This window comes from Geotrypetes seraphini, chromosome 7 (genome assembly GCF_902459505.1).
Source record: "Geotrypetes seraphini chromosome 7, aGeoSer1.1, whole genome shotgun sequence".
NCBI classification, from domain to species: Eukaryota; Metazoa; Chordata; class Amphibia; order Gymnophiona; family Dermophiidae; genus Geotrypetes; species Geotrypetes seraphini.
The window spans coordinates 53,521,907-53,536,676 of record NC_047090.1 but is presented as its reverse complement, the minus strand read 5'-3'; the positions used below and the strand labels follow the sequence as shown (position 1 = coordinate 53,536,676).

The window sequence follows — 14,770 nt, the reverse complement described above, 5'->3', positions numbered from 1 at the left end:
CAAAGAGCCCTACATCTGACTCCATAGCAGCTTGTTTGAGGCGCATGCTGATTTATTCTTAACTTAACCCTAGCCATTCCATTTCTTTTTTAAATCTTTATTCATAGTTTAAAGCGCGTGAGGACAAAGGCGCGCCGACAACCGAGCGCAGGACTTCATCGCGCCGAAGAAAAAACGTATTTTAAAGGGCTCTGACAGGGGGTGTTGGTGGGGAACCCCCCTCCCACTTTACTTAATAGAGATTGCGCTGGCGTTGTGGGGGGTTGTAACCCCCCTCATTATACTGGAAACTTAACTTTTTCCCTGTTTTTTAGGGAAAAAGTTAAGTTTTTAGTATAATGTGGGGGGTTACATCCCCCCCCAACATGGCAGCGTGAGGCAGCGCGATCTCTATTAAGTAGACACCCCGTCAGAGCCCTTTAAAATACGGGTTTTCTTCAGTGCGATTAAGCCCTGCGCTCAGTTGTCCATGCTCGGTTGTCGGCGCACCTTTGTCCTCGTGCGCTTTTGACCCGTCACCAAAGCTTTAGAGACCTTAACACCCTTATCTACATCCTCCCGATTCCAGAGAAAAAATCCATGGTACCACCAATGGCTCAGTCTTCTAAAAAGACAGTATAGAAGATTACAACACATATAGTGAATATCAAAGTCTCTCACTGACTTGCTAATGTGTAGATGCCTTCAAAGGGACTCTAACTATTGCTTGAGGTCAGCAAAGAAAACATTTTTTCCTATTGCTTAAACCCCCTAACCCTTCCAGGGACCTCTACTCTATTTTCCACCAACACACTATTAGACAAACAGTCCCCTCCAGATCTGCACCCTAAGATCAAGAACTGGCTCTATACTTTTATAACATAGCTAAATTATGTTGTATCTTCATTCCTCTGCCAACCAATATTGATCCTTCCTCTCCAAATTCTCATTCCATAGGTAAGTCTAGTTGGTGTTCATTCCAGCTTCAGAAATCCATCTCTCCTAAGAAAACCACTGCCTCACAAAAACCCATCTTGTCAATTAATTACCCATTTCCTACTTCCTGGCTATAACTCTCTCACTAAGAACTGCTCTCTTCTCTCCTGACTATAATCAACCCCAGTTTTTCCACAGGCAGTTAATGAGTGACTGCCCAATTCTGAAAAAGACCTCACTTGATCCTTCAGACATGGCCAAGTACCATCCCATCACAAACCTATATCATGTCATGTCAAACATCCTAGAGAAGATAGACTTCACTCAACTCTCCACTATCTGTGAAAAATTGTTTGCTCTCCACCCTAGTCAGAATTCAGAACCCCAAATAGCAAAGAAACAACCACCCTCCTGAGTGAGGTACATTCACAACTTGACAGACATCAAATGGTATTGGCAATCTTACTAGATTTAAGTTCTGCCCTTTGATCTGATGAGACCATCATCTTTTTCACTGTTTGCTATTGATTGGATTGACAGGAACAGTGCTTCCCTGGTTTGAATCTTTCCTTACTAATAGGGCCTACAAGATACACACCTTTCATTCTCAGTCTCCTAACCACCCACTAAATTGTGGAGTACCCCAAGGATCAAGGTTCAGTTTTAGAGCCTGTTCTTTTTACCATTTTTGTATGCAACAGACACTCTTGATGGTGTAGATACATGAGGGAGGACCTAATGAAGCTTGAGGAATGATCTAAAATTTGATAGCTAAGATTTAATGCTAAGAAATGCATTTGGACTGCAAAACCATGAGGGACTAGAACAGTTTAGGGGGTAAAAAAAACTTTTGTGCATGAAAGAGGAGCGGGATTTGGGTGTGACAGTATGTGATTATCTTAAGGTCACCAAAATGGTTGGAAAGAATGCTGAAAGGCTTCGGGTAATGTCACCTGTCTGAATGGCGGGTTAGAGCATGAGCTCTGATCCACTGGTGACTTAAAACCTCCCTATTTTCACTTCTCCAGGAGCAAGTTACAAGAATCGGGCAGCGGAAGTACAGCAGAGCAGAAATATGCCGACGAAAAAGAAAACTGCGACATTTAAATAGCTGCTGGGAGGATCGGCTAGCGGTGTTTTACACCGCATGGGAGCAGTATTCAAGATAGCGTTGAGGGATTCAGGCGAGAGCAAATCTGACATGTATTCCGGCCAAGATGAATGGGTTTGTCCCTGTCTAAAAGCTCTATAACATAGAAACATAGAAGATGACGGCAGAAAAGGGCTATAGCCCATCAAGTCTGCCCACTCTGCTTACCCACCCCCTGTCTATGCCCTAATGACCCAATTTCCTTATCTTGACCCTCGTAGGGATCCCACATGGGTATCCCATTTATTCTTAAAGTCTGGCACGCTGATTTGCAACAGTGGGCCACTGAAATTAAGCAGGAAGTGGCAGGAGTCAAGGGGAAAATTAAAGAGGCGGTACGAGACATTCGCCAAGATCTGGCTGAGTTGGTGCAGCGGGTGGAAGGGACCAAGCAGCGCATCGGTGAGCAGGAGGAGCAGGTGCAAGCCTTACAGGCCTTGGCCACAGATACACAAAGAGAGCTGATGGAGTGTGTTAACAGTGTGAAAGATTTGAAGAACAGATCTCGCCAGAACAATATCCAGTTCAGTGTTCTCCCCAGAAATTTTTTTCAGCCGGGTGGCATGAAAAAGTAGCCGGATGGGGCGGGACGTGGAAATTTTGTGGTTAGAATAGGGTCATTAAATCCAGTGGTGTACCTAGTATACGTGACAGCCAGTGCTGATCATTTTTAACAACCCTCTCCTCTATATAAAAAAGATTTTTAGTAATCATGAGTCACACAACAAGGACAAGGCAGCATCTTAATAAACACTGCAGTGAGCACTAGAACACCAACACACGCACTGTAAAACTAAACAAACCAGATCCTGCACAATCAATTAATCCTGTACAGTCGATGCTAACAGAAAACCATGTCCTTTTCATACACACAGAACACAGATACACCCTCGCCCAATATGGAATAATCAAACTAAAAATAAAAATATGTAGACAAAAGTTAAACTGAACCACCAAGAAACCAGACTCTACATACAATGCAACACCACAGAAACAGTAACACTTGTCCCCTAATACTGTACAAAATATAAAGACAGTAAATGTAAATTTGAAAAAACTGATACATAACAATCACCACTTTACAAATTAACAAATAAAAATAAAACATAAAATGAAGATAATAATATACCATTTTATTGGACTAATCAATTTTTCAATTAACTTTCAGAGGCCATAGCCCCTTCTTTAGGTCAATATAGTATACTGCTGTTACATTATACTGTCCTGACCTGAGAAAGGGGGTTTTGGTCTCTAAAAGTTAGTAAAAAATGTATTAAAATAAGTCCAGTAAAAGATTACCTTATTTTCTGTTTCTAAAAGTTTTATCAATACAACTACAATACTATTTTATTCTAAAGCAACAAAAAATCTTTTCTATTTTTTTGTCATTTTTGCTTTAATCATCTTGTCTTCACTCTCTTCTTTATAGGCAGCAGCATCTATCCTCTCTCTGTCTTCCATGCAGCATCAGCCCTTTCTATCCACTGTCCGCCCTCTCCTTGTTCCATATGGCATCTTCCCTCTTTCTATGCTCCTTCCATAAACTGTCTACCCTGTGCCCCGTCTCTCCTTTGTAGATGATTGATTTCAGCTCTGCCACCTCTCCATTTTTCTCTCTCTGTCACCACCTCCTCTTTCATCTCTCTCTTCTCATTTCTTTCCTTCCCACCTCACAGTCTAGCATCTCTGTCTCCTTCCCTTCCCTGATTTCCTGGCATCTCTCTCCTTGTCTTCCATCTCTCCCTCCCCCTCCATGCCCTGGCATCTCCTTTCATTCCTTCCTTTCCCACCCTCCCCTCATCTTCCTTCTCCCTCCAGTTGCGTGCAGCAATTCTCTCCACCCTCTGCTCCCTTTCCTCCTTCTGTCACCCCATCCCCGGTCAGGAACTTTTTCAGGCAGCAGCAGCATTCACAATTAGCTGCTGTTGCCGGCTTCGGGCCTTCTCTGTTGGATTCTACCTTCATGGAAACAGGAATTAGGCAGGACCCAGCAGAGAGGAACAGTGTTCTCCCCAGAAATTTTTTCCAGCCGGGTGGCATGAAAAAGTAGCCGGGTGGGGCGGGACAGGGAAATTTGGTGGTGGGGAAAATTAAGGGCTCCTTTTACTATGCTGCAATAGCGTTTATAGCACGTGCAGAATTGCCGCGCTACACGGCTAGAACTAACGCCAGCTTAATGTTGGCATTAGCATCTAGCATGTGTGGCAATTCTGCGCGAGCTAAGCGCACGGTAAAACCGCTATCACAGCTTAGTAAAAGGAGCCCTAAATGTGTACTATTTGTATCAGTTAATTATTATTAGTTATTTTCCAATGCTCAGTATGACTGCCTTTCTTAAGGTTTGACACTTGTACCATAATATTTATATTAAATTTAAGAAGTATCCAATTCTAGAAGTGAATAATTACATATTTGCCCTCTTTCAAATGGTATAATAATAATAATAATAACTTTATTTTTATATACCGCCAGCTATCTTGCGACTTCTAGGCGGTTTACAGTAAAAGAGATTGTGAATACAATAAAAGAAAATGTAAATACAATAAAGAGAAGCTTTACGTACAATGAATTAAGGAGTTTAGCAGTGTACATCTCAATACAATAAAGAGAAACTTTACGTACAATGAATTAAAGAGTATAGCAGTATACTTCTCGTACAATGAATTAAAGAGTAAAGCAGTCTACATCTGATAATATTAATAATGTTAACAACAGTTTGTGTGTTGCAAGGCCCGGAAGTACCAAGCTGTTTGCTCAGAAGTAGAAATATTCCGTGACTTGAATAGAGTGTTCGTAGTTAGTGATTAGGGGTTGGGGTTAACAGTTTGCAAGTTTACTTATGTGATGATGTTACGAGGGGGGTTGATGTTCCGGTTCGTTGCCTAGGTGTTTCAAGAATAGGTAAGTTTTTAGGTGTTTCCTGAATTCTTCATAATTGTTTGTGTGTGCTATGAGTTTTTCTAGGTCTTTACCCCATATGGCTGCGTCTCTCAAAATTTAACTCCGGCACACTAAACAGAGCAAATGTTTTTTGTGGCATACTAAATGCAGCAAATGTTTTTCATGGCTGGAAAAAATTTCTGGGGACAACACTGTTGCCATTAGTTTTCAAGGTCCATCACATCAAAGAATGATACTTATCTGGGCAGTTGTATAATAAAAAGAATGGATAAGATAACATGAGAAGTGAAATTGTCATGAATCGGAGGGATACATACCCTGTAGGTCCTAAAAGCAGGCTTGTGGATTAGATATAAACTATGAAGGCAGTGGTCTGTACTAGTCTGGCTTGTTTAGTTTTTTTTTGTTTGTTTTTTGGTACACTGAGCAACAACACATTTTTCTTTTTCTTTTATTCACATTCTTTGTTAGTCATTATTTTGTGTCAGCTGTTTCTGCTAGAATCAACTACGTCTCAGCCAGTGTGTCATTCTCTGACATACTTCCGGTGGTGACTTTTTCCCACCGGGATCATTTAAAACCAGACACCCGGAGCCACCCCATGGGAGTCCTTTTTTCTGGACTGTTTGAAGCGTTGTTTCACACTCTTACAAAGGTATGTTTTCATTTGCTATGAAAGGAAGTTTAAACGAAGTGAGGAACTACATGTTCTCCTGTTTTCTTCTTTTTTATCTTGCAGACTGATCGGTCGGGTCGCACCCTGATGTAGCCTGTCGGTGAAACGCTGGCCTCCGTTGGTGTGCCGATCAGCATTAAGATAAGTGGGATTCGTTCCTCTGTCTAAAAATCTTTTGGTTGTGAAGCACAGTTTTTGCCCAAGTGTTTTAGTGCTCAGTTTTAAAACGAAGGTTTTGCCTGTGAGGTTACTGCTCAACCACCTGTACATCCACCTTTGTGGTGGTGGGAGGGCCCGTTCTGAGGCTTTTTCCTTCTTTTTTGAGCAAAATTGAGCTCTACTGGCTTCATATCATTTCTGCATAACTGCACAATTGTAACATTTTTCTACTATAACAGTCTCCAATTGAAAGAGTTTTATTTACATACATTGGTTTTCAATATATCTGTGTTGGTTATTGCTAGTACCTAGCATATATGATACCCGAGGCCCATCGTTTTTTGAAACCCCCGCCCCATCTGTATGAAAAACATGATTTTTAGTAATAATCCACACATCACACAAGAGTGTACCAAGGAAAAGGCAGCATCTTACATACTGCAGTGAGCAGTACATCAATACACCCATTGTAAAACTAAACAAGCCAAACTAGTACAGATCAATCCTACACAGTCAATCCTAACTGAAAACCATGTCTTTCGAACACACAGAACACACCTTCGCCTAGTATGCAATATGTAATCACAAACTAACCCCTTTCCCTTTTACAAAACTGTAATGTGGTTTTTAGCCATGGTGGTAACAGTTCAGACTCTCATAGAATTCTGAGCAATTACCACCATGGCCAGTGCTAAAAAAAACGCTCTGCAGTTTTGTAAAAGGGGGGATAAAATAGAAAACGTACATAAAGGTTAAATTGAACCACCAAGAAGCTGGACTCTGCATACAATGCAACACCACAAAAACAGCGATGCATCTCCCCTAAAGCAAAAAAATAAATAAATATAATTTTTTTCTACATTGTCTTCTCTGATTTCTGCTTTCCTCACAGTCTTGTCACTCTCTTCCTTTCATCCACTGTCTACCCTCTCTCTGCCCCTTCTATATGGCATCTTCTCTCCTTGTATTCCCCTTCCATCTCTCCCTTCACCCCTATTATTCTGGCATCCATCTTCTTCCCTTCCCTCCTTCAATGGTCTGGCATCTCTCTCCTCTTCTTCCCTTCCCTCTCCCACACTCCCATGGTCTGGCATGTCACTCTCTCCTCTCCCTTCCCCCCACTTCTATCAGCATCTTCCCCCTTTCTCTCCCTCCACCACCCTTCCATACCACCCTGACCTCCTTTTTCTCCCTCCCTCCACCACCCTTCTATACTCCTCTCTCCCTCCAAACCAACAAGGTCCCATGATGACTGCTTCTGTTGCCTCTGCCTCTGGAAGATGTAAGTGACGTTGGAGGGGGTGGGCCGGCAGACACAGGGAGTTGCGGCAAGGTTCCGTAATGACTGCAGCTGCCGGTCCACCCCTTCCGACGTCACTTACGTCTTCTGGAGGCAGAGGCGGCAAATGCAGTCATCGCGGGACCTTCCTGCACTTCAGTGCTACTGACGACTCTGCTTCAGAATAAGTACGGCAGCCGTGCTGAGGTGCAGGTTCCATTTAGAACAGCTTGGAAGGTTCTGGATCCAGCCGGCTGTGTACCCCCCTAGGGCTGGCACCCGGGGCGGTCTGCCACTGTATGAGGGGACAAAAAATAATAGAAAGAATGGATAACTTGACCGATTTAGACATGTCATACAATTATAACTACAAAAATATGTCATAAAATGTAATTCTAAACTCAAAAGACTCCAGACGAAAAGCAGAAAATAGAAAGGAAACCAGAAAAGACCAAACCCATAGTACTAAGATCCAAATGCTAAAATCGGACATGTCCATTACGAAGAGACGTGTGGATCACCGCTAATTATAACGAGTGAGTCTTTAAAATATGAGATGGTAAAGGATAGCCAGACCTGGTGGAGGGAAGTGACAAATACTGGAGCCAAAACCAGAGCACCGTGATGAAACTTGAATATGGTTACCTATTTATACTTTTGAGTAAAATTGCGATGCGAACATGTCATAGAAAAGAATAAATAATGTGTAAACTAAAAACCAAGAACAACAGATTGTAATACCGAACTCAGAATTAATGAAACAACATGCTAAAAGAAGTTAACCCCCACCCTGCCTAAAATAGGGCATATACATAATTAAAATGATGGCTGGTTACAAATAGTATGCCTAGACTATATAGACCTAAACAGGGCAAAAGTAAACGTATGGGAAATGAATAGCTGATAATACAGAGTGTATCTTGAAAACATAAGCCGATAGTAGCGCAAAGACAAGCCGACCGGGTAGATGAAAAGTTAACCTGGGAAAGATCTAAATTATTGTACAAATGAGCTTCTATTAAAACCAAAGAATAAAACCACAGCAGTTGGGAAAGTAAAACAGGGAGAGTAAAATGGACTTACCAAAAAGGTCTCTGCACTGTTGAGATAAACTCGTACGCAGAATAAATGTGAACACACGACAGTGGGGCTATGATATTTGATCCATTGAAAGAGGTGACAAAAAAGTGTCGGCAGTGGATTGAATGCACACTGATAGGGGAGGGGCATTGGGCTGTTAAAAAATGCTGCTTTAATAAATAAATGAAAATACTGGTGAAAAACTAAATAAAAACCCAAAACCATGATAAAATGCCGAACCTGACTACAAGTGGTAGTGAAAGTAGCATAAGGCACTGTTAGTGCCAGAGTTGCTTAGAATAAAGAACCGTGCTGTACATGAGGAGAAAAAAGAATGAGGTGATAAGATGTATAGTGCTGGCCCCTCACTGCACCACTTGATAAAACAAAGGAGCGATGTTCTAGAGCAGGGGTGCCAACACTTTTTGGGCTTGCGAGCTACTTTTAAAATGACCAAGTCAAAATGATCTACCAACAATAAAATTAAAAAAAAAACCCACAAAGCACACTGTACGCAGAGAAAATGTTAATAATCATTCCTATTCCGGGGTTTTTTCAAAGAGGTCAAAGCAGATGACTCTATGCACTGTCACCTCAGTAACAACCATACAAAAATAGACAAATACCCCCCTCCCTTTTTACTAAACCACGATAGCAGTTTTTAGCGCAAGGAGCTGCGCTGAATGCCCAGCGCTGCTCTCGACGCTCATAGGCTCCCTGCGCTAAAAACTGCTATTGCGGTTTAGTAAAAGGGGACCGTAGTGCAAAATATAGACAGCAGATATAAATTCAGACACATTTTGATCAGTAAATTTAAAATAAAATCATTTTTCCTACCTTGTTTGGTGATATCATGAGTCTCTGGTTGCACTTTCTTCTTCTGACTGTGCATCCAATCCTTCTTCCCTTCTTTCAGCCTGTATGCTTCCTCTCCTCCTGACCTCATTCCCCTCCCCCCAACTTTTTCTTCCTCTCTCCCTGCCCTTTCTTTCTTTCTCTCTTCATGCCCCCTTTCTTTTTTTCTGTTTCTCTTCTTTCCTTCTGTCTCCCTGCCTGCCCTCTTTCTTTCTCCTTGCCCTCCCCCAAGCCACTGCCAATGCCGCTGCCATCGGGGAACAGGCCCCAAAGCCGCCACCGCCCCAAGCTCTCCCTACTTCGGGCCAACCAGCATTCCTCTCCCCAACGTCAATTCTGCCATTGGAGAAGAAGGCTGATTGGCCCAAGATCACGATCGATTGGGGGAAATGCTGACGGGTCCTGCCTTCGCGGAAACTGAAAGCAGGACCTGGCAGCAAGAAGAGAAAATGGTAAGCTTCACTGACCTGTCTCCCGCCTTAGCCCATAACGAACGCATGCTCTGGGGCTCTAACATGTGCGTGCCAGCTTCCCTTCTCTTCCCCCCCCCCCCGACATAACTTCTAGTTTCGGAGGGAAGAGAAGGGAAGCCGGCACGCACACGTTAGAGCCCCGGAGCATAAATTCACTACGGGCTAAGGTGACATCTTCAAGCCGGCTTTTTTTTTTTTTTTTTAAATGTTGAGCAGCAGTGGCGGCAGCAGAATTTAGCTGGGCGGTCATCTAAATTACCCGGGCGGATCGCCCGGCTGAAAGGCCCTAGGGAGAACACTGTTGTGGTTAACTTCACCCAATTATGTCAACATATGGTTCAATCAGCATAGGATGCATTCGAATTATCGTCTAGGGTCTCGTCTATGGTGGTGGCAATGAGAAGATTGGCCTGGTTGAGAGTAGCTGATATGGATGCTAATTTACAAGATTGTTTAACAAACATTCCATGCCTTGGAGATGAGCTGTTCGGTGAGTCTCTCTATATATATGTATATATATATCTAGAGAGAGAGCGAGAGTGAGAGAAATTGCAATTCCCAAGAGTTCTTGGACACTATGGATTATGACCAGAAAAAATATATATATAGTCATAATAATAATAACAGTTTATATACCAGAGGACCATGAAGTTCTATGCGGTTTACAATGATTAAAAGGTATTACAGATTGAGTGAAATAAACAAAGTTCAGAGTTAGTGAATAACAGTTCTAAAGATCATTTGTTGAGGACTAAGATTGTATAGGTCAGTTACCTAAGTACTTCAGGAACAGATGTGTTTTTAGGCGTTTCATAGTGTCCAAGAACTCTTGGGAATATTTTGTATCTGCCTCCAGCCTGACAGATAAATCTTGACCCAACTGCTTGATTAAACATGTAAAAGACAGTTTCTCAACAGGAGATTGGTCTCTATAAGAAGACTTATGGTGTGAGCAAGGTGAGCCTGAGATTACAGGAGATGAATGTGAAATTTCAACTTCTGTATGAAGTTGAAGATCTGAATCCTGATGCAATGAAGGTGACTTCAGCGGATGTTTTGCTCTATGGTAATCTGGTGAAGGAGACGACACAGATACTGTACATGCTTTCGTTTCTTTGTATGTTTTCTAGACTTGGATGAGCAATGAGAAGAGGAAGATTGGTGCCGCAACGAATGATGTTTTGATGAGGGCGAGGATGCAGAAACATGCTTTCGTTTCTCCAGATCAGGGGTGTCAAAGTCCCTCCTCGAGGGCTGCAATCCAGTCGGGTTTTCAGGATTTCCCCAATGAATATACATGAGATCTATTTGCATTCACTGCTTTCAATACATATTCATTGGGGAAATTCTGAAAATCCGACTGGATTGCGGCCCTCGAGGAGGGACTTTGACACCTGTGCTCCAGATGATTCCCAGACTTAGAAAATCAATGTGGAGAGGGAGAATGGCGTCTCGATAAACGATGTTTCAGCGATGGTGAATAGTGCTGAAGAATGCCTCGATGCACAGTGGTCCCGAGGGGATAGATTACACCTCGATGTATAACTGGACATCGAACGATGTCTAGATGAGGATTTCCTGCTACGACAGCTACCATGCTTTTCCCCTTTGAAGAATGCCTCGATGGGGATTGGTGTTGAGATGGAGTAGTGGTACCGACATCTCCCATCGTAGGGTGCTGAGACTGGACTGGTACCAGAGGAGTCATTGACAATAGCCCAAAATGCTCTCCAAACTACGCCCAGATCAAAGCATTGAGCTTTTGTTGGAAAGATGACACTGGTATCTGTGGCTTAGATGCCAGTACCATATGTGCCACGGCTCACTATGGAGAGGATGATTACGATATGTCTCTTGTTTTAGAGACAAGCCATAAAAGGGGTTTGCGCTTGGTCGGCATGAATTGACTCGATGCCTGAGTGACCTGTGCCCCCGATTGTGAAGGTGACTTCTTAGCTGGGTTTCCTGAGGAAGGTGCAATGTCAGACATCGGTGTTAGCATCGGCGCTTCCAAAGGTGTCACCAGCCTCAATGTCAATGCCGTTGGTACATTTGCAGATGTGAATGTCGACGCTTTTGGTGTCAATGTAGGCGATGCTGAATCCTCCTCCATGCATGTACCGAACAATTTCTGGTGTTGCAGAAGGCAGCCCTTGATAGTGCGCTTCTAGAATGTCGAACAACAGATGCAAGTGTCTACGCGGTGGTGAAGCCTGAGACACTGTATGCACCAATTTTGCGGTCGGTAATTGAAACTGTCCATTGACAGCCACCACACTTCTTAAAGCCCGTCAATGGCCAGGTCATTGAGGGGAATACCACCTGAGCTAAATCAAATTTAATAACTGAGCCATTATGAAGGCTCTGCCAACCTATAAGCCTGAGCTGTTAAGAAGGCCCCAACAGGTAATCACCAATTGACGATCAACAAGGAAAAGAAAATAAACAAAATCCTTTTTTAAAATAAAAAGAGGGATGAAAAATCAAACAAAAACACATGCGATAGCGGAAAGGTGAAGCTCTAGCACAAACATTTAGAAAAAAACGACTTTTTGCTGAGCAGAAAAAAATGAACTGAGGGACCACACGACTGCATGATGCGTTCAGCTGCGGATTTTCTACAGTTTTAGAAGTGCGGGTGCACATTGGCAGTTGTCTGTGCTGGGGCTCCATGGAATCACTCACAAGTGAGAATATCCTGCCTGCTTATCCTGGGATAAAACTGCACTCTTCACATGAATCCCGAAAGAAAACAGACAGGGCAGGGGCTCTGCTGGTCTGGAGAGACTAAAAGAAAGAAAATTAGCAGGTAAGAACCAGACTGGGACCTACCAAAGCAGTACCCATCATGGGTAGGACCCCCAAAGAGCCGCCACAAGCACACGCTCCCCAAACATCGTGTCCTGTTGCACCTGAAAATCCACACGATAGTGCTGCACAAAGGAATGGAGCGAAGACCAAACCGCCACTTTACAGATATCTACCGGAGGCACCAGGGAAGACTCAGCCCAAGAAGCAGCCTGACCCCGAGTAGAATGACCTTTGAGAAATTCTGGAACAGACTTCTTTGAAGAAAATACACTGAAGCAATAGTCCCCTTGATCCAGTGCACAAAGGTAGTCTTGGAAGTAGAGAATGACACGGGGAAAAAATCTGTCCCCGTCACCGCCCCGTCCTCTTCACCGCCATTCCCTTCACCGCTCCATCACCGTTACCGCCATCCCCTTCACCGCCCCGTCACCGTCCCCGCAGCATCCATATAAGCCTCAGTACTGCGAAACACCATGAAGACAGAAGAGAGTCCTGCCACTACTACTACTCTGAGAATCTGTTTCAGTGCCTCTGCCCTGTAGTAAAAACAGAACATAAAATAAATCAATTGACTTGTCCTCCCTTGCAATGACGTGTCCCCCTTGTTCATCTATAGCTTGAATCAGGTCAATTGTGCACACTAAAAATGCCCACCTGAGCACATAATCATGCAGATGCTGCAGTACAATGAGCAACATGAGGATCTGGAACATGAGTGCAGGCAGGCAGTGATACAAAAACAGCAGACACCCGACCGATTGCAGCGTTCCGCCATCTCCCTCCCTCCACCTCACCTTAGATGTAGAGTATGCCGGCTTTCTTTTTCGCCCAGCCGCACACACGGCTGCTCATTTGTTCAATATTCTCCTCTGACGCAACCAGAAACAGGAAGTTGCAGGAGAGGAGAAGACTGATCAACTTGAGCAGCCGCGCATGCGCGGCTTTTTGAACGTGTGCGGCTGGGCGAAAAAGAAAGCCGTCATACTCTACATCAGTGTTTTTCAACCTTTTTACACCCATGGACCGGCAGAAATAAAATAATTATTTTGTGGACCGGCAAACTACTAGGACTAAAATTTAAAAACCCCGTTTTCGCCCCATCTCCGCGAGCTCGGTCACCTCAGTAACTATAGAAAAAAAGACAAATGTAGTGCAAAATATAGACAGCAGATATAAATTCTCAAAACTGACACGTTTTGATCACTAAATCTATATATATATATATAAAATCGGAGGTATGTGTGTATGTGCCGCGATCACGCAAAAACGGCTTGACCGATTTGAACGAAACTTGGTATGCAGATCCCTCACTACCTGGGATGATATGTTCTGGGGGTCTCGCGGCCCACCTGCACACGTGGGCGGAGCTACAAACATAAAATCAGATTTCAACCATTCATGTCAATGGAAAACAAGTAAAAAGCTGCCATTCTCACAGTAATTCAAAAACGGCTTGACCGATTTGAACGAAACTTGGTATGCAGATCCCTCACTACCTGGGGTGATATGTTCTGGGGGTCTCGCGGCCCACCTGCACACGTGGGCGGAACTACAAACAGAAACTCAGATTTCACCCATTCATGTCAATGGAAAAAATGTAAAAAGCTGCCATTCTCACAGTAATTCAAAAACAGCTTGACCGATTTGAACAAAACTTGGTATGCAGATCCCTCACTACCTGGGGTGATATGTTCTGGGGGTCTCGCGGCCCACCTGCACACGTGGGCGGAGCTACAAACAGAAAATCAGATTTCACTCATTCATGTCAATGGAAAAAAATGTAAAAAGCTGCCATTCTCACAGTAATTCAAAAACGGCTTGACCGATTTGAACGAAACTTGGTATGCAGATCTCTCACTACCTGGGGTGATATGTTCTGGGGGTCTCGCGGCCCACCTGCACACGTGGGCGGAGCTACAAACAGAAAATCAGATTTCACCCATTCATGTCAATAGAAAAAATGTAAAAAGCTGCCATTCTCACAGTAATTCAAAAACGGCTTGACCGATTTGAACGAAACTTGGTATGCAGATCCCTCACTACCTGGGGTTATATGTTCTGGGGGGTCTCGCGGCCCACAACTCTATGTTGCTTGCTCAAGGGTGGGTTCACCCAAGAATTTATATGTTCTTGCTCCTGGAGGTGAAACTAAAAATGTTGTTTATAATCAAGTTTTGCGTTAGTTGTATTGTATTCATTTTGTCAAATATTTCACATTATAATTTGAATATATATGTGTGTGTGTGTGTGTATGTATGTTCCAGCATAACTCTTCAATGCATGGACAGATTTCAACCAAACTTGACATACACATTACTTACTATCTGAGGACAAACACTGTGGGGGTGGGAAGGGGGGGATATGTAAAAATGATTGAAAATGACAGATTTTAGTATCTACCCCATAGTGTTTTCGGGCTCACAGATGAATACTCAGCATAACTCTGAAACGCATGGAGAGATTTCAACCAA

General features: G+C 43.3%; 1 protein-coding gene across 6 annotated transcripts in view; it reads right to left on the bottom strand.

Annotated features, from left to right (window-relative positions):
• IPO8 (importin 8) overlaps positions 1–14,770 on the bottom strand; it is a 441,493-nt gene that overhangs the window by 340,243 nt on the left and 86,480 nt on the right. The gene's annotated exons all lie outside the window — the stretch shown is intronic.